General features: G+C 45.9%; 1 long non-coding RNA gene across 2 annotated transcripts in view; it reads left to right on the top strand.

The window, feature by feature from the left end:
- The window catches only part of LOC309856565, a 43,143-nt gene that overhangs the window by 22,180 nt on the left and 1,199 nt on the right, over positions 1-19,764 (top strand). Inside the window, exon 4 of one of the 2 annotated variants that reach the window (XR_014307283.1) lies at positions 11,494-11,835. The exons of the other annotated variant lie outside the window; for it this stretch is intronic. This is a non-coding gene — a long non-coding RNA (uncharacterized lncRNA). Of the gene's footprint in view, positions 1-11,493; positions 11,836-19,764 lie in introns of those variants that run through there. 2 annotated transcript variants of the gene reach the window in all.

Genomic DNA, 19,764 nt, shown 5'->3' with positions numbered 1-19,764 from the left:
CTCATTGAGAGAGTAGTCTCAGGAGACGGGGAGGGCAGGAGGCTAGACAAGGCAGAGGGAGCTAATCGAGGGTGTGGTGCGGTGGGAGTCCAGCATTAGACTACTTTCATAGTGGCTCTTGAAGTCACTTGGGGCACCAGAGTCGCCCTACCTTGAAGCAAGGGGTTTGGCTTTTATGTCCGCATTTCTGTTGCTTATTGACTGTGGGCTGCCAAGGGCAGGGCACCGGGCCCTGGCTGGCTGGAGCCAATCCTCTCAGCAGCCAACAGCCCACAGCATGGTGGACAGGTTGCATTGGCCAAAAGGGGGATCTGAGTGGGGGCACCTATACTGTCTATCATTCCTAACCAGGCTTGTGTTTGCGGTCAAGTCAGAAGAGCCACAAAACCAATGGGGGAAGAAAGCCTTTTAAAGGTAAGGCTGGTACCTTCTGGGACATTCTTTGGCAGGAACAAGATGACCACGGGTGTGCATGAGCTCTGGAAGTCCGTGCCTGCAGGAGTGAAGAGATTGTGTGTGTGTGTGTGTGTGTGTGTTCACCTGCCCACACTAGCAATTGCCTTGGTACAGGCTTAAAGCATGAAGGCTGCCCTGTCATTGGTCTCTTCCACTCCACCAGCCCCTCCTTTAGCCCTGCTTCTTGGGACACTTACCATTCTAGACCACTACTTTTCATCTGAGTTTTTCCCTGCCTTCTGGCCATCTCTATCCCTGTGGGAGAAATGAATGAAAAGAAATGTCATCTCTTTGAGGCTGCCTGGATCTCTGGTGCTTCAAAGTGAAATGTCTCAGTACCAACAGCTCATGACTTAATCAGCATTTAGATAATCTGCCCCTCTCTGTGGGAGATGGAAACCAGTGAGCTCTGCCAGATGTGTGTTTGGTTTCTAGGAGGTGGCTCCACCGGCCGTGGCTCTCTAGTAGCCAGATTTCCACTCCCACAGGACAGGGCGAAGTTAAAGCAAGATGAATCACAGCGGCAAAAGATAGGAAGCCGCTCTGCTGACTTCCCTAACTCTCAGGGGAGGGGATAGGATGTGGGAGGAGCCTGTGAACACCCGCGAGGCACTGAAGGGGGTGGGGTTTAAAGTCCACCAGGAAGCCGGTCTCACACTACCCTACGCATTTCCTAATTTCAATCCCGCAGACCCTGGGAGGTACATCTCAGCCTGCCTGGGAGATAAACTCTAGAAAAGGGAAAGAGGCTGTCGGGTAGCACCCAAGTGACATCTGTAGCACATACGAGCTTCAAGCATTGGTGGGTGAGGTAGGAAGCTATTCATTCATTCTCCATTCATTCATCTGGCCAACCGGTATTCACCACGTATCCTCCGTGCGCCTGTTTCTTGGCTCCGTCATGGACCAGTCAAGGAAGTCGGCGACCGAATGAACAGTCATAATTGCGATGAGTGTGACAAGGCCAAGCCCAGCACCGGCCGGGAGCTCCAGTGCATGGCTCACTGCTCCCAGAGCAGAGCTGGAAAGCTTTTTTAGCTTGGGGCCTGCTGCTTCTGACACATGCGAAGCCCATGGGACAAGCAGAAGGCCAAAGCAAAAAACAAATGAAATGACCCCATCAAGGAAAAACTGCTCATTGTGGTTCCTAACAGCCCCCTCTCCACCCCCATACCTGAGGACAGTTCTAAAGCACGCAGTGAATTTTCATGGGTCAAATGGGAGGTTTTGTTGCTAGCTTTACCCCCTGAGGAACAACAGGAGAGCTGGCCAATGTTCCGTGTGATCGTTGGTCACTACGTGACTCAGTGGTCAAAACAAAACCCATGGGGCCTGACCGCTGAGGCCCGGGCTTTGCCGCCAGCTGTAACTTCCTCATTTCTTTTTGTAGCCGGTGGACCGGGCTCTTGAGGATGGTATCAGGTGAAGCTGGTACAGCCATCCGGTCCTCTCGAGAGTGGGATGGAGGTGGAGAGGCCGCACGATAACCATAGAAATAGCAAGGGGAGAAGTAGGAGCAGTAGCCTTTCCCGGAGGCACCCAGCTCTGAGTTTAGCTAGCCCTTGTCTGCACTGCCTCCTTCCATCCCCCACCCCAGGGTCCACCACGAAGCTTGTGGCATTTTTCTCCAGTAGAGCTAAGCTGACTTGCCCAGGGTCCCAACACCTTCCGTGCCAGACTCCCTAAGGGGGAGTTGAGGTCTGTCGGACTCCGCAAAACCCGTTCTCTCAATTATTTGGCTTGACAGTCTTTCAAGAAAGGGAGCTTTGGCATAGAAGGAAAAGAAAGCTGCCAGTTAAAGCTCCATGACCGTGGCGGGGGCCTGCTTAAACACTTTGCCCTTTGATTTTCTTCTCTGAAAACTGTGCACAGCCCAGAGAGGTTGGGAGGATTAAGTGGAGTAATTAATTTAAAGGCCCTGGCACACAGTAGGCACTCAATAAATGAGGGTTCCCTTTCTCTCAGCAAAAGCCACTTGGATTCCTTGGCCAGATGAAAATCAGGGAAGCGTGAACTCAAATGGAAGCTTTCCCGAGGTCTGCCACGAACAGGGCCTGAATTTTCCCAGCTCCGGAGGGAGGCTAGTGAAAATCCCAGCCCTCAGCCACCCAGTGGGTGCCACCCCTGACCCAGCAATGGAGATGGTGGCAGGGAACTCCTTTCGTTAAATGGAGAAACCATCGCCATGCAAATATTTAATTTTTTTTAAGATTTTATTTATTTATTTGAGAGAGGGAGCACAAAAGCTGGGGGGGGGGGGTCAGAGGGAGAAGCAGCCTCTGTGCTGAGCGGGGAGCCAGATGTGGGGTTGGATCCTGGGACTCCTAGGATCATGACCTGAGCCCAAGGCAGACACTTAACTGACTGAGCCACCCAGTCACCCCCTGCCATGCAAAGATTTTAGTGCACAACCTGGCAAAACTGTAGGGACTTCGAGAGAGCTAAAAAAACAAACAAACAAACAACAACAACAACAACAAAACTTTTGAGAAAAGAGCTCCTGGCAGGTTGAGGGACTCCTTCCTTGATTGTTGAAGCTTCTAGAAAGTGAGCCCAGTGACTTCTCAAGTGCTGTATTTTTACTGGGCACCGAGTCATACAGCCACCCACCCACCCCTGGCCCCCTATGGCATCTCCCAAGTGGCCTTCCTGCCCACTGGTCACATCCCCACAGAGGACAGGTCAACGCCTGGGTTTACATCTGGCTCTACCTTGGGCTACGCGGAACTCCCACCCTTTTCTTCAAAGAACTGCCTTGGGCTTTGTAGATAGTTTCTCTACTGTATGTAAATATTCTTTTGATGGTCTTTACAACTTCCTTCCTTCTACTGTGACTTTAGTTTGCTTTGTTTTCCCATCTAAGGATGAATACTGACTTTCAGTTTTAATTTTTACTTTATGAATTTGAGGCTATGAATTTCCACGTAAGCCTGGCTCTAGCAGCATCCCACAAGTTCTGATGTAAAATATCTTCATTCAGGGCACTTGCGGGCTCAGTTGGTTAAGTGTCTGTGTTCATCTCAGGTTATGATCCCGGGGCCTGGAATGAGCCATGTGTCTGGCTCCCTGCTCAGTGGGGAGCTTGCGTCTCCCTCTCCCTCTCCATTCGCCCCACTTGTGCATGCTATCTCTCTCTCTCTCTCAAATAAATGAAATCTTTTTTAAAAACTTCATTCATTGTTCAAAGTACTTTCTAATTTTTACTATGATTTCTCCTTTTACCCAAGCCTTATTTACAAGGAGAATATTTAATTTCCAAATACTTGGTGATTTTCTAGTTATACATATTTTTATTTTTTTAAGGATTTATTTATTGATTTGAGAGAGAGAAAGAGAGAGAGAGGAGGAGCAGAGGGAGATAATTTTTCAAGCAGACTCCCCGCTAAGCTCAGAGCATGACCAGCCAGATCCCACAACCCATGAGATCATGATCCGAGCTGAAACCAAGAGCTGGATGCCTAACTGACTGAGCCACCCAGGAGCCCCTAGTTATACATATTTTTAAATTGATTTCTACCTTAATTGAACTGTGATCAGGGAACATATTCTAAGTGACTTCAATTGCTTGAAATTTGTTTTGATGTGTTTAATGGCCCAACATACATTTAATTTTTTTTAAACAGACTCTCTCTTTTTTTAAGATTTTTATTTATTTATTTGACAGACAGAGATCACAAGTAGGCAGAGAGGCAGGCAGAGAGAGAGGAAGGGAAGCAGGCTCCCTGCTGAGCAGAGAGCCCGATGCGGGACTCGATCCCAGGACCCTGAGATCATGACCTGAGCCAAAGGCAGAGGCTTCAACCCACTGAGTCACCCAGGTGCCCCCATATATTTAATTTTGATAAATATCTCATGTACACTTGCAGCATGTGCCCGTGCGTGCGTGTGTGTGTGTCTATGTGTGAATTTTGTTGTTTGTATGGTTCAAATTTTCTGTATTATTCCTGATTCTTTTTGCCTTTATTTTTCTCTATCAGTTATGGAGGAAAGTAACAAGACAGGAATTATAGAAATAATTTAAGTCTCTGAATAAACCACTCATACCCACACTTTTCATTCCTTGGAATCCTTTTAGCTATAATCCCTGCTTGCCAGAACATAAGTATTTGGGAAAGTGTGGTCCAAAGGCTTGCTGGTGGTCTTGGATTTTCAAGAATAAGGGAATTAGGTTAAAAGTCCTCATCAAGGGGCACCTGGGTGACTCAGTGGGTTAAAGCCTCTGCCTTTGGCTCAGGTCATGATCCCGGGGTCCTGGGATTGCACCCCACGTCAAGCTCTCTGCTCAGCAGGGAGCCTGCTTCCCTTCCTCTCTCTCTCTGCCTGCCTCTCTGCCTACTTGTGATCTGTCTGTCAAATAAATAAATAAATAAATAAATAAATTTTAAAAGTCCACATCAAGATTGTGGGTTTCTCTGTTTCCTCTTTTTTTTTTTCAGTCACTTTTTGCTTTATATTTTGAGGCTGTGTTATTATGTACATACATGATTGTTTTGCCTTCCCAGCAGACTGACCCTTTCTTTATCAAATGTCCTATGTCTCTCATAGTGCTTCTTATTCTTAAGTCCACTTGATTTGCTATTACGGTAGCTATGCCAGCTTTTTTTTTGGTTAATGGCTTCGTGGTATACCTTTTCCATCCTTTTGCTTTCAACCTTTCTGTATCTTTACACAGAAAGGAAGGGCATTGTGTCAAATGCCTCAAAGAATATCAGGCTCATTTTAGTACGTTTCCCTTCTCTCTGAAATCTTGGCCCTTCAAATTCTTGCCTCCTGGGTATCCCTGAACTTTAAGTTTTTTCTCCCCATGCCATGAGACTTCCAAAAGCTCCATGGACTCCCCAGGGTCTTGGTTGTCATTTTTCACTTGGCTTCTTAGACTCTTGGCCTCAAGTTTCCTAAGAATCAGCAGATGCCTCCAGAAGGGGATTGAACACAGAATGCCAGATTCTCCTCCATGCACTTCCCTTCTCTCTGGGATCCTGGCTACTATAGACCAAATGTTGGCATGCCCCCCAAATGCATATGTTGAAATCCTAATCCCTGATGTGACGGCATTAGGAGGTGAGGGCCTTTGGGAGATGATTAGGTCATGATGGCAGAGCCCTTGGGAATGGGATTAGTGTCTTTACAAAAGAGACCCCAGAGAGATCCCTTACCCCTTCCACTATGGAAGGTTGTGGTGAAAAGATGGTAGTCTATAAACCAGGAAGCAGGTCCGACACCTCACCAGACACCAAATCTGCCAATGTCTTGATGTTAGACTTCCCAGTGTCGAGGACTGTGAGAAATAAATGTTTGTTGTTTAAACCAAACGACCACTGTTTTTTGCTCTGGCAGCCCAAGAGGACTAAGATACTGACCTTTCAAGACCTCGTTCTTCTGGAAGCTCTCTGAAGCTTTCAACCACATTCTTTGTATTTCTGCCCCCCTCTTCTTGTCAGTCTTTGTGGAAAAGCTAGTCTGCAAAAACTCCTGCAACACTGTCAGAAGTAGATGCTGAGGTGAACACTTTAGATGGTCATTTAATCTGGGTAAGCCTCAGTTTGCTCATGAGTAAAATGGGGGCATATGAGACACACCTCATGGGGTTGTTTTGAGGCTTGGATATATATTAAATATACTTTGTAAGCCTAAAAGCTATTTAAACACAAGCTGCTATTATTAGGTTTTTATATGATTAAGGTTCCTGATGAAAAATAGTGCTGGGTATCCATATATGGCTTTTTTAAAGGCTTTATGTATTTATTTGAGAGAGAGAGAGAGAGCAGAAGAGCAGGGGGAGGGTGAAGGAGGGACGGAGGGAGAGGGAGATGCAGATTCCTCGCTGAGCAGGGAGCCTGACGCAAGACTCAATCCCAGGACCCTGAGATCATGACCTGAGCTGAAGGCAGACGCTTAACTGACTGAGCCACCCAGGTACCCCCAAGGCAGTTTGTTTATGTATCCAAGTCTATCTGGGGGCATGACTAGAGGTTCCTTCTGCTGGGAACTTGGGTTGCTATGACTGCTGACTTGTTTGGTAGAACAAGTTACCGGGTAGAATGTTCCAGAACACCATTCCAAGCACTTTCTCTGAGGGCTCACTTGTGAAAACTTGTGAAAGGCTATCAGCAAGACTTCTGGAACACTTTCTCCCAAGTACACATTTTTTTGGCTAGCAAGGGTTTACCTAAAAGGACTGGCAGGATTGTGTGTTAACTATACTTCGATAAAAAAAGAAAAGAAAAGAATTAAAAGGGGTGAAAACTACTGGTGTCCATGCTTCATTCTGAGATGAATAGCCCCTGGGATTTCTGTCCCACTGGTTACAATCTTAGGGTTCATCCACCTTCTCCCCTGAGCAAGTTTGGCTCAGCTCAGGTGGTATAAGAGGGTTGTACAACTTGTTGGTCTATTCTGAGTAAATGCATCGCCTGCACCCCTTTCTTTTCCTGTCCTGTCAGATCTACATTTGCCTACCGTTGTGGAGCTCTGTGGCTTTTTCTCCCTGCGCAAGGTAAGAAGCCGCCTGGCAACACAAAGATGCATCTGTCCATCACTTTTTGAGAAGACCACTTTACCTCTTTCCTGCTGAGTGGTGGATGATAAGACCTGCTTCCTGTTCATTCTGCTTGGCATTTGAAATATCACCTTTCATATCTGTTATCATGTCCCAGGATCCTGATGTCTTTTTTTGTCTTGAGGAACCCTGCTGTAACTTGAGTCGGGCATTAAGAGCTGCACAATGCCATCCCTGATCATGCCTCAAACACACTTGACCTACAAATGTTAACTCAGAGGGGTATCAGTGTGATTCAGAACCACACATTAACACCTGAGCTCCAACCAGCCTTCTGAATTGGCTAACATGTTCCTTGCCTGACCTGATGGAATAGAACACCAGACACTGTGGGGGCGAGTGAGAAGGAAAGTTCTAGATGCTAAAGCCATGGTTCTTACCTGGGAGGTGGGGACAATACTTTCAAAATGCAAATTCCAAGCTATACCTTAGTTTTACTGAATCAGAACCCAGAGTGGAGACAACACTTTCCTTCTTCTTTCCCTATCCAATAAGAATCATGGTGTCCAAGCACAGAGGGGCTGAAGGCACTGGCATCTGAGGGTGATGAGTTCAGCACCATTTTGATTGTTCCATGGTTTAACAGACAGTCAAGAATGAAATTATCAGACTACCAAAATCTTACGTAAAAGACACCTGGTTCAGCCACACTGCTTATTCACTCTGTATCTAGAAGTAATAAACTTGATCTTTCAAACAACAATTTTTCAAATAGGAAATGCACTAATGAGAATAGGTGCTTGAAAAAAGTTCAGTGTCTGACTGGTTGGTTTTCGTTGTTGATGCCATCAATGCTATCGATGAAATGATGAAGAATCAGGTGTGATTCTCTGCTGTGCCTTTGGAGGTTCCAGAGAAAAACTGGCTGCCTGGTTTCAGGTTGATTTATACCAAATACTTCTTCATTATGCTATGGATTTCATGGTCAAGTTGGATCTGCTTTTCCCCATTCTCAAAATTTTAGGAATATATGTTTACAATTTTTGAACTTTCTTGGAAAGGTGTATAGGTATAAGCAGTCTTCAAATGTTTATTCCTGGAGCAAGTTTTTAGATAGCTATTCTAAAGAAATAAGCTTCTATTTTTTTTTTCTGTACCTGGAATAGTTGTCAATACTATTACGTTATTTAGATGAGCTCAGGGGTCTTTTTCTGTTCAACATTACATGCTCAGGACAGTGCACAATGCCTGGCATGCAGAAGGTACTCAATGAACATTTGTTAAATGAATGGGTTGATAGTTAAATGTTACCTGCATGTCTGTGGATAAGTCATTCACTTGTTTTGTCCTCATTCTTCTCTCCTGTAAAATGGGACCAATAATGAATAACCCTTGGAGTATCGGGAAGAAAAGAATTATAGTGGGGACTGTGACTTGCCTCTTGGATCTCCTTTATGGAATGAAGAACTCATTCCCCTAGGGGTTGGGAGTGTTGAGTCCCAACAGCCTTAAGCTGAGCCCCACTTTGTGATTTGTCTTAGCTGCAGAGAGCTCCCTAGCCCAAGGTCATGCTCCTTCCACATGGTATCCCATACCCAGCCACTATCTAGTACAACATATAAAGGCTCAGCCTCCTTGCTTCAACTCAGAACAACTATGATGAGCCATTTCAGGTCTAGAGCTTTCCAGGGGGTCATCTGAGGCCTTCAGTGGAACTGGACTGACTATAGTTCAGATTCTTGGTCTGGCCACCCCTGCTTCTTGCCCCTCTCTTCCCTGGGTGTTGATCCCAAGAGCAAGGCCTAAAAAATCTAGAGTCTGGTTCCACAGGAATCCAACCAGAGACAGCAGAACACAGTATGTGCTAAATAAAACACTTATGGGGGTCTGGTGGCCAAGCTAAGGCAAGGATCCACTGCAACACCTCCCAGCCCAAGAAATAGGCTCTTCTGTGAGCTCCAAGATCCTAATAAAATTGTTTTCTATTAAACTCTTGCGGATGATATCGGAGGGAGTTGCTGCAGTGGTCCGCAGTAGACCACAGACCTTCAACCTTTCCCGAGGGCATACAGCTATCCCCCACTTTTCAAAGTCTTGCCTTAGGCCACTTCGCTTTTACAAAATACCTACATCTGGGCCTGTTTTTGCTAACTGAATGAAGGACTTCTGCTTTTATGAGGGAAAAGGCAAAGAGTGAAAATAGCAGCAAAATTAGCATTCCACGTTTGTGTTGCAGCGAACCGTCAAAGAGGTGGTGAGAGAGGCCCCCCAAGCTCCTTCCCCCAGAACTCCACTCAGCACCTCCGCATCAGGCCGCTGAGCTTTGAACTGTGTCTGTGAGCATCTATGCTTTATCTTGATGTATTTTATGCATCCGTTAGCAAGATGTGGCCTAAGGTATCAGACAAGTCTAAGAGAGGTGATTTTGGGGGTCGGGGAATGCTCAACAATTCCTCCATATAAACGAACAGCAATTGCTTCTTTGCTTTATGTCAATGTGGCTTAGGGGAGGTTTTGCCAAGAACACCCAACTTGGGGATAGCAGGGCAAACGGGTAGTGTCATAGATTAGAGAGTGGACTTTGGAATCAGGCAGCCCTGGGTGTAGGTGTCAACAACCATTCATCAGGTCTAGGCTATGTGATGAGTCGTCCTTCTTGCCCTCAGTTTCTTCATCTTCAAAATGGGAATTTTAAAATCCCTGCCTCTTGTGGTTGTTGCGAGAATGCACGGAATGGTAGGTACAGCTTGTAGCATGGGGCTGGTTAGTGCTTAATAAGAGGGACCATTACTAGGCTGGGCTCAATGGAAATTGATAACGCCATCTGGGCTGGGGAGTGACCACAGAGATGGAGGGAGGTGGGCTACACTCATGTCGGAGGTGGCCAATCTCATGCCCATCCAGGGAAGGACTTTGTATGGCAGCTCAGGTGGAGATGCAGGGATCTCCCTGCCCAAGAGCACGCCCTTGGCTTTGCAAAGACTGAAAGTGAAAGAGGGAATACATTCCCAACCGTTTGGTGCCAACGCAGGAGCACGCTGAGCTCTGTGGGGGAGGGGGGCTGTTCGGGACTCTGTCCAGCCTGCATCACGGCTCGGCTTATCCCTCTGCCCAGTCCTGCCCCTGCCTCCTGCCTTCTGCCATTGAGGGTCTATCCTTCCGAAATAGCCTTCACCCTAAACTCCATCACAGGGGCTGCTCCGGAGACTCCAACCTATAACAAAGTCTGAAAGCACAATTAAAGGGGACGTCTTCAGGCCCCACCTCCCCCCAAAGCCCCCCTCCACACTTCCTTTGTTCATCCTTTTATCTTTCAATCTTATCCCTTTGTCTGTGTTTTGTACTCTCCCTATTCAGAGCATTTCGTTTTAATGGCCTGTTGTACACAGCTTGTCCAGGAGCTGTCAGGTCGTGGCAGAAGCCTATTTAGACAAGTTGTCAGGTTGAACGGGAGAGGGGGGAAAAAATCCCAAATCAATGTGTTTTCGCATGCAATCACACGTGGGCTAATTTATCTGTAGCCACGTTCTACCCCGCCAGTTTGGCATAAGGGTCCTCAGACAAGGGGGCTGTGCGTTGGCTGATTAACAGAGCGATTTTTATTGGGAGAAGGACAACACAATTGTTTTATGGTAATTATCACCATTTGAACCTGCACACACGCTCCTGGGGAAGATTAAAGAAAAGGCTCTGTACGGATGATGAAGCAACTCGAAACGTGCGTTGGCTAGAGAAGGCTGGAACTATTTAGAATATTAACGTTTTCTACCTTGTGAAAGCCCCTGGGAGGCCCCAGATTGGCTAACTTTTTAAATAGCCCCTGTGCCTTATCTGTAGGACTGAACACAAGTACATTCCGTTTATGGAGTTGGGGAAACAGGACGGCGCTGGCTAGGATGACTTGCCTAGAGACAACAATCCTGTCTATTTCAAGGCTAAGGACAGAGGTAGTCTTTCTGAAGTCCTGCGCTGGTCCAGGAAACATCCTCACATTTGTGCTTCGTGAAAGCAAAAAACCAAAACCGAAAAACTGAGCGAGAAAACACACATACACACACTCACGCTCACACACACGGAGGAGAGTTTTTTTTTTTTTAGAGTGTTGGGACTGTGATGGTTTTAAACTTGAAACACGCTACAAACTACAAAACACTTCCCAGGTGAATTGAAACCTCCAATGGGGGAAAACACAGACTTTGGTATTTTCTTCTTTGATATTTGATAATTCTCATTGCATTTTTCTTTTTTTGGTCCATTCCCACTGTCATGTCTGAGTTTAGGACAAGGACAGAGTGAGAAAGTCTGTCACCGCAAGGCAAAACAGCTGTAAAAATGCTCTGCTAACCAGAATATGGCTGTTTTAAAGGTTTGTGGCATATGATTAGCTTAACAGAATCTTGCTTAAATAGGGAAGAATAAACCCTCTTGAGTCTGTTTCTGTTCTGAAATTTGAAAGTTGATGGTCCTGGGGGCTGACTTGTGGAGATCTTCCCACTTCTACCACTTTCTCTGCTTTTTTTTCCCCTTCCCTTTTACAGGTAGGAATCACGAAGTGATGCCTCTCTCCTTGTGGCTGGAGCAAGAGAGTGGAAGGCCAGGAGCATTCCCGACAATCATATTGTTAAGAAAACCCAGGCCTGGGAATCAAAACAGCTCTCTTCCCCCGCCTCGCAAACGAAGAAGACAGATGAAAAGTCTGGAAACTCCCACCCAATTAAGAAATGCTTGCCCCAGAAAGGAACATTAGAAAGTTGAGCTGCTAAGAGCAATTTAGAGCCCGCAGCCAGGCTTCCATTCTGCTGCCATTTCTAGAATGTCTTAGAAAGACAGATTTTATAATTGAAAATTAAAACATTTGACATGCAAATGTAAGAGTTAATTTTTCCCCTTTGTAAGGCCACTGAAAATTTTTGCTAAGGGAGAGAAAATCAATTCTCCATTAAAAGAAGATGCTCAAATGAAACAAGGCATTTACCATTTGTTTTGTAATTATGCACTTGGAGGGATGAGACCAACAATGGGATATATATGGGAGCAGACATCTCTCAGCTGTGGCTTCACACCTGAGATCTGTGTGTGTGTGTGTGTGTGTGTGTGTATGTGTGTGTGTGTGTGTTTAATCATCAGCTGATCGCTCTCAATTTGCTGTGGTTTTCTAGAAAACAAATTTTGGTCTCGTTTGGTTTCTCTCGAAATCACAAAAGATCATTTCTTTATCCACCAGGTTAAATGAGGGATGGACAGCACGTGTGAGGCACTGGGCTAGACGCAAGAAACAAAGCTACAGCCACAGCCTGTGCTCTGAAATTATACACAGTCTCGTGGCAGAGCGGACAAAGTGGTCAGAATTCACAGCCAGGCAGATAGATTCCCAGTGTGTGCTCTTCACCTTGACACTGGGGATGTGGTGGCCAGCTGGGGTCGGTGGGATTGAGGTAGGCTTGGGATGGGGAAGAGTCAAGGAAAACACTCCAGAAGAGATGATCTAAGGGCCTCAGAAATACTTCCATTGGCCACTGACTTTTCTGGACTTTTCTGGAGTCAGGATGAATATGCACAGAAACCTAAACAGTGTGCATGTTGAAAAGCTGACAGCAAGGAGAGAGGTGGCTTCTAGGACATGCCTCCATGGAAGAAGGGTCCACACGACTCTAGGGTGGCTGTGCTGTAGGGTAGTATTTCTGTACCTCTTATCTTGGAACCTTAGTGCTCTCTGAGATGGTAACGGGCAGTCTGCCAACAGGATGCCAGGGTCAAGTAAGTTTGGAAAATCAGTTTGGTTCAATAAAGGTAAATGGGTGTGTTTGCTTCACATTTGCAACAGCCTTTAGCATGCTCGTGTATACTGTAAAACTCCAACAGGGGAATAGAATTTCAGCACATATTCTTTGTAGAAAGCCCTGTGAAGATCTCACAGAACAAGAGCGTCCCAGAGAATGCAGTCCAGCAAACGATGTCTTCCAGGAGGCATGGAAGGGGTGAAGCTGTCTGGAACCCTGAAGCCTGTTTTGCCCCCTTGGCAGCGTGGTAAGAGAAGCCCTCCACTGGGTGGCCCGTGGTGTGTTGTGGTCTTGGTGCTTGGTTCCTTTCCTTCTGACAGTGACCCAGCCTGTGTCTCATTACGGGAGCCCTTTCCCTGGCTCTCTGCTCCTTTGGTCCCTGGTTGCCTCCTCAAGGTTATGGCCTCCCTGCTTCAGTTCACCTTCCAGGACCTGTGAAGTCAGCCTGTTACTCCAGCAGGAGCTGACTTTTCTGAACTTGGCCTTTGAACATGGGGAACCTGTTAGTCTTAACCTTCAAGTTGGCTCAGCTTCTCCTGCTGGTTTCTCCTAACTAAATCCGCCCCTCTGCTTCTTCCTCCATTTCTTTCTCCCTCCCTCCCTCCCTTCCCCCTTGCCCTCCTTCAACATTTATGATGCATGTTCTATGGCCGCCACAGAGTTACGACGGTTTTACTGCAGTCGTTCATGACTTCTGGGTCATATCAGAGTTCTGAATCAACAGGCCAAACTCCAGTCCCGTGCCTGCCTCCTAACTGGTGCATTGAGGGGACATAGTTATTGCAAGGGGCATGTGTGAGGGGCCTGGTGAAAGCCTTGCTAGATAACATGTCCTTCACATATGATTTACAAATCACCGATATCCTGTTGTGATTAAAAGCATTTTGTGTAGGTACGATTGGGACTCATAAAGTAGATTTTAATTTATATGGATTAACATTGCTTTGTCATTATGTATTTTTTAAAGTTTTTTAAAGATTTTAATTTCTTTTTTTTTTGAAAGATATATGCATTTATGAGAGAGAGAAAGAGAGTGTGTGTGCGTGCGTGCATTCATGCACGTGAGCAGGCGGGGCAGAAAGACTCTGCACTGAGCACAACCCCACTTGGGGCTGCATCTCACAGCTCTGAGATCACGACCTGAGCCAAAACCAAGTTGGACACTCAACCAACTATGCCACCCAGGTGCCCCTAAAGATTTTTGATTTTCAAGTAATCTCTACACCAAGCATGGGGCTCAAACTTACAGCCTTGAGATCAAGAGTCTCTTGCTCTACCGACTGAACCAGCCAGGTGCCCCTGTCATTAATCAATACATGCTATAAGTACATTATCTTGTTGGTGTCTATAGATTTTTTTAATGTTGAGAGGGGGTCCTTTATCCCACCTATGCCTCGGGCTTTGAAGTCAGCCAAACACCAGCTCAAATCCCACTTCTGTTATACATTAGCTGAGTGACTTTGGGCAAGTTGTTTCCCTTTTAAAACCTTAATTTCCTTACCTGGAAATGGGAATCATCCTGTGTACTTCGTGGGTGCCATGGAGATGAAATGATGAATGTAAACCGCCTACCAAATTGCGTAATTGCTCAACAAAGGATTACGGATGTGCTTATGACAAAAAAGAAAAGGAAGAAAAAGAAAAGGGGGAAGAGGAGGGGGACAGAAAGACACTAACCAGGACCTGGACAGAAATACTTGGGACCAGAAATACCAGGGGAGATTAAAAACCCGTTTTCACTGCCATTACAAATCTGCTATATCTTTGAGTTGCACAGACCCATTAACAGCCTACATGCTGCCAAGAGTGCTGCCCAATGCTAGGGAACACTTGTAACATTTTGGCTACTCCATGTTTGAGCTTTCTTCCCATGGTCCCAGTTGGAGTTTGGTGGGAGACGAGGAGCTGCATGACTCCTACTGATTAGCGGGAACCTCAGGAGGCATTTTTCTCAAGTCTTTGAGCTGATACCCTGCCAACAAATTCTCCTTCGACTTTAGTTATCTAGGGTCAGTTTCTGGCATTCGCAACCAAGAGAGCCACCAGTACACCCATGATACGGACTTGATCTCATCTGGCCGGTCTGAGATGGGCAGGCTCCAGATCTGATGATCAAACCAGAAACTTTCAGCTCAGCCCCGTTCCCACTGCAGAGACTTGGCGGACCACAATCGCGCCTGGTTTCACAGTCTGGTTGGTGGCAGAAGACCCGTTACTCCTCACTCTCCTCTGTCCCTCGGTGTCTGACTTCTTCCAGCTGTCGTGGGGGGAAGGCAGTGGAGGAATGGCCACAAAGGCTGCCTAGGGCCATGTACAGCGAGGTCTTGACTGGTGGCTCTGTCCCACGGCTGAGTCACCTTTGCAGGACCCCTTCATCCCAGAGAACATGGCAGCAGTTCAACCAGTGCAAGGGGGTGAACGATAATGCCGACTCCCCCTCCTCTGTCCCCTCCTCCCTCCCCACACATACTGCACCCCAGGGATCAGCCCTCCAGGGTGACCTCTGGATGTCCCACCCCGGGCACACCCTGTTGTTTGCAGTGGAAAAGACTGCCCTAAAATCCTAGTCTCCCTGAAAGTGCTCCACGGAGCCCAGACGCCTGCAAAGCACTCTCGTTTTGTTTTCGCATTTCAGATGTTAATTATAAGGAAGAGAATTAGGCATATAAAACAAATTACATTGGCAGCGTTTGCTTCACTCGTGCACCACAGGGCCCAGGCGCCCCTAATGAGATGTGACTACAGATCATCGTGCTTCCTGCAAACAGCCAATTGCTTCTAACGTGGCAGAGTCTTCTTGTGTTGCCTGAGAATCAGCCACAGGTGTAGGATTTGACTCGTGAGCATCGCTCCCCCCAGGGAAGGGCAGTTAGGTCAACAGCAGGGTGAGGAAGGCTGGAAGGAGAGAGAGGCAGAACCCTCCCCGGCTTTAGATCTTCCCCCAAATCTCCAATAGGGCTCCTCCTCCACCCACCACAGCCACCCCAAATAAATGCACAACCCAAGAACAAGCAGCGTATCTTGGTCCTTTCTAGAAAAACAAACTCTGCAGCTGCCACGAGATGCAAGCCATGAACACTGTCTTTTCCCAGTGCTTAATAATATTAATGTCCCTAGCAAAGAACAAACAGGCGTTCTACCATGGGTCGAAAACTGTTTGTGAGTTTAATTGGAAAACATTACTTAATGTTTCCCTTAATTGGAATTAATTACAAGACCCTAGTGAAGAAATAACTCCATATGCGAGATTCGAAGACCTCACACTGTGATGTGAAATTTCCCTTAGAGACTTCGCCCCATCGGACGTGCTCTGACAACCTACAGAATTCGTGCACCTAAATGTGTTGTGGGCGCCTGTCTTGAGCGCAAAGGACACTGGCTTGTTGGTAAACAATAGGGAAACTCAGCGATGTTGAGTCTGAGGAGATGGCACAGGGAAGCAGGGTGACTTCTTGAACTATTAGTGAATGGAAGGGTTTGGAGTTTTCTCAAGTTCTTCAAGCTCCAACACTCCGGGTTTCTCATTTCCGAACCCCAGGATTCTGTCTTGAAATTGCTAACTGGGAGACAGAATTGAAACAAAAGACAGACTTGTATTTATTTATTTAAAAGAGGGAAAGGGCCGAAGGAAAGAGAGAATCTTAAAGCGGGCTCCACACCCAGCTCCCAGTCAGACGCACGTGGGATTTGATCTCAGTACCCTGAGATAGTGACCTGAGCCGAAGTCAAGAGTCGGGACTGAGCCACCCAGGCGCCCCTGAAAGAAGGAATGAGACAGTCCTGGAGAAATGATCTTGATTGGATTTCCAGATTTGCATAGGGATAGTTGGTGTTACCTACCTGCAGAAACAGATTTTTTTTTTTTTAAGGAAAATCCTCTTTTTTTTTTTTTTTTTTTTTTGCTCTATCTTTGAGCTAAAAGTCAAATGTGCAGTCCCTTTGAAAACAACCTTTGAAAGCAACTCATGACCACATACTAGTTTGCATGAATCAAACCACAGTCGGCAAAACCGTGTGTGCACATAGATCCAGCCATCGTGTGCTCTTAAGAGTCTCCTGAACCGTGTTCTGAAGACAGGAAGGGTTGTATGATCCATGATCACGGGTCCAGTGGAGAAGAGGGAAGGTCAACGATTAAATAAGCTTTGGAAACACGGAATCAAATAAAGTTATATAGGTTTCTTCATAACAGGCTTCTCAAAGCATTGGTCATGCCAAGGGGCTTTGTCACTTTCCTAGGACACACAGTTTGCAGTGTGATCTTATTTGACTTTGGAACTCCTTTTTATTGGCGTGTCAACAATTCATGGCAGACCAGAGTTCTGCAGAATCAGCTTAATATGCTTGAGAACACTTTAGTATTTCAGCCAGAAGTCCAAGAAAACAAGCTTAGAAGAAAAAATAAGCTAGGAGGGGGCACCTGGGTGGCTCAGTTGGTTAAGGGACTGCCCTTGGCTCAGGTCATGATCCCAGAGTCCCGGGATCGAGTCCTGCATCGGGGTTCCAGCTCCACAGGGAGTCTGCTTCTCCCTCTGACCTTCTCCCCTCTCATGTTCTCTCTCACTGTCTCTCTCCCTTAAATAAATAAATAAAATCTTTAAAAAAAATAAGCTACGAAAATATGGAGAACCGTGGACTTGGATACATTTCCTTAGTGATAGGATTCAAATCAGTATATGAAAGAATTTGCCATTAACAATCAGAATAATTGTTAAGTCGGATAAAGTACGATCAAATGATTTCTTATAAGTGGCAAGTATAAAAACCAATGATATATTAAATTTGCTCTCTTTAAAAGAGGTACAATTCTATTTTGCTCTTAGAAGATCTTCAAGTTGTATGATTTAAAGGGTTATAGAGAAGATGAATGATTGATAGTGATTTTGTTTTTCTACTTTAATAGCTAGTGAATCCAAATCTATTAACAGAAATTCTAGTTTCAAAGAAACAGAATTCTAGTTTCTTTGTGCTAAGAATAGGGAGTAAATTTCTAAGTGCATAGAGGGACTTGTGGCTGTGACATTCTTGTTATTATTAGCATGACTTGGGTATGCTTTAACCCAGGAAAATCTGTTTTGTAAGTGACCATTACATAAGGCTTCCTCTAGAGAACAAAAATGACCCTTGGAATGTAGATAGCAAGAGACCAAATAGAGGTGTACGAGTCAGAAGTTTCCAGAATAAGGATATTTCTTATGTGGGTGGTATATCTTTTTTTTTTTTCCCCCGTAAGTCATGAGATCATGTATTTCCTTCAAAAGAACAGATGCTTTAGGAAGAAATTTTGAAGTGAGGACAAGATTTCATTCTGAGCATAAAGAGTTTTTGTATGTATTTGTTAGCAATACCCTCCAAAACTCAATTTATTATTTGCGATCGGGTTAACAGTAATGTCTTTGTTCCTCTCCTTTCCTTTCCCATGTTGCTGAGTGCCCAGTATCAGTGATGTCAAAAGAAGGCAGGAGGGAGAAAAAAGAGATCACAAAATCGGATGGAATAATTTATCGGAAGGGGTACTTCCTGCATGCACTGTAATTTTGTTTTCAAGTAGGAATTTTAAACCTTTACTCCGGGAGTCTTTGCCTCCTGGGAAAAGGAGGTTTACCTCATACCAGACCATCCCTCATCCTAACGGCGACTGTTATGCTTCTAGTTGAAAAGACACTGGGTTTATGCTGTACAGCATGTGCAACTGGGACAAGGGACTGCAAAGCTGATTGATGGAATTCGCAGCAGGCCGTCAGAATGCCCCACGAGGCGTGTGGCTGGTGCGCCCCAATTCCCACACCAGCCGCGGGGCCGGGGATGAGCTGGGCCACATGGGGTGGGCTGCGCTGCTCAACCTTGCTCAGCTTAGCTGTGTTGACACCGGCCAGGGGCACCTCAAGCTGTCTGGGGCTGTGCACTAACCAAGTCTGGCAGACGCTTTTGCCACCGGCTCCCACTTCCCAGCAAGTAGGGTCTTTACTTGAAGCCCTGGGAAACCCACCCTTCTCCTCCAAGAGGAGATGGCAGAGGTGAGGCCTGCCTTTATTTCATATTATAATGAAAGGAGGGTTACATGCCAGCAGGATATTAAAACCATAAATACTATAAAAGATGAGTTCGCAAACACCGATTCCTCAGAGAAATCTTTTCTTAGACCCCAGACTAGGTGAGGACCCTCTCTAATATAACGCCCTGAATGCCTCCTTCGTGGCCCTTGCTGGTGTTGTCATGAATTAATGTCCTCTTGGAGGAATTTTTTTCCTTCTTACTGGTCCTCAAAATTCTAATGTTAATTCTCTAAGGGTGGAGACCCCTCTGTCTTTCTCCCTAGCACCCAAGGCCAAATGGATTCTAGGCCTGCCCTGGCCTGTCCTCCTCTCCCCTCCCCTTCCCTTCGTGAATAATTTAGTCCTAAAGCCATTAGGTTGGGCAGAACGGGGTAGGTGTCCAGGGGAGTGGGAAGGGGAGGGGGTGTGGAAGCCTAGACTTGGATGGGCTCGTTTCACTTGTGTCCCAGAACAGGAAATTCTTGGCCTACTCAGCCACTTTGGGAAGGGGGGGAGAGGGCCATCAAATTATGAGTGCAATTAGACAAAACATCTGTTAGATTGATTTTTTTTTCATTGTTTCAACCAGTTCTTGTGGCTTTGTAGAGACAGATCACTAGTTAATTTAGTTTGATGACCAATAGTATCTGTTCTAATTGAATTTTTGACTGGATGTTTGGGAGTCATAAAAAGATATGTGTATTTGTGTGTCTGTGTGTGTGCGCGCGCGCGCGCATGTGCGTGCACGTGTGTGTGCGTGCACATGCGTATGCTGTAGTAGAAAGATCACAGCCTTTGAAATCAGATAGACTCTGCTTTAATCCTCTGTTTCTTCCTTCATAATATACAATCAATGAGAAATTTGCTTGTGGGCCTGTGGTGATTATTTGAAATAAGCTGTCCAATTCATTTATGATAGACCCTTGACATCAGATGTTCAAACACGGGAGTGCTGCGTATATTTCTGCGCCATGGACCACTTTGGCAGTTTTGT

The sequence above is a fragment of the Mustela nivalis genome, assembly GCF_964662115.1.
Source record: "Mustela nivalis genome assembly, chromosome: X".
NCBI classification, from domain to species: Eukaryota; Metazoa; Chordata; class Mammalia; order Carnivora; family Mustelidae; genus Mustela; species Mustela nivalis.
The sequence above is the reverse complement of the archived record's forward strand: the minus strand, read 5'-3'. Positions and strand labels throughout refer to the sequence as shown.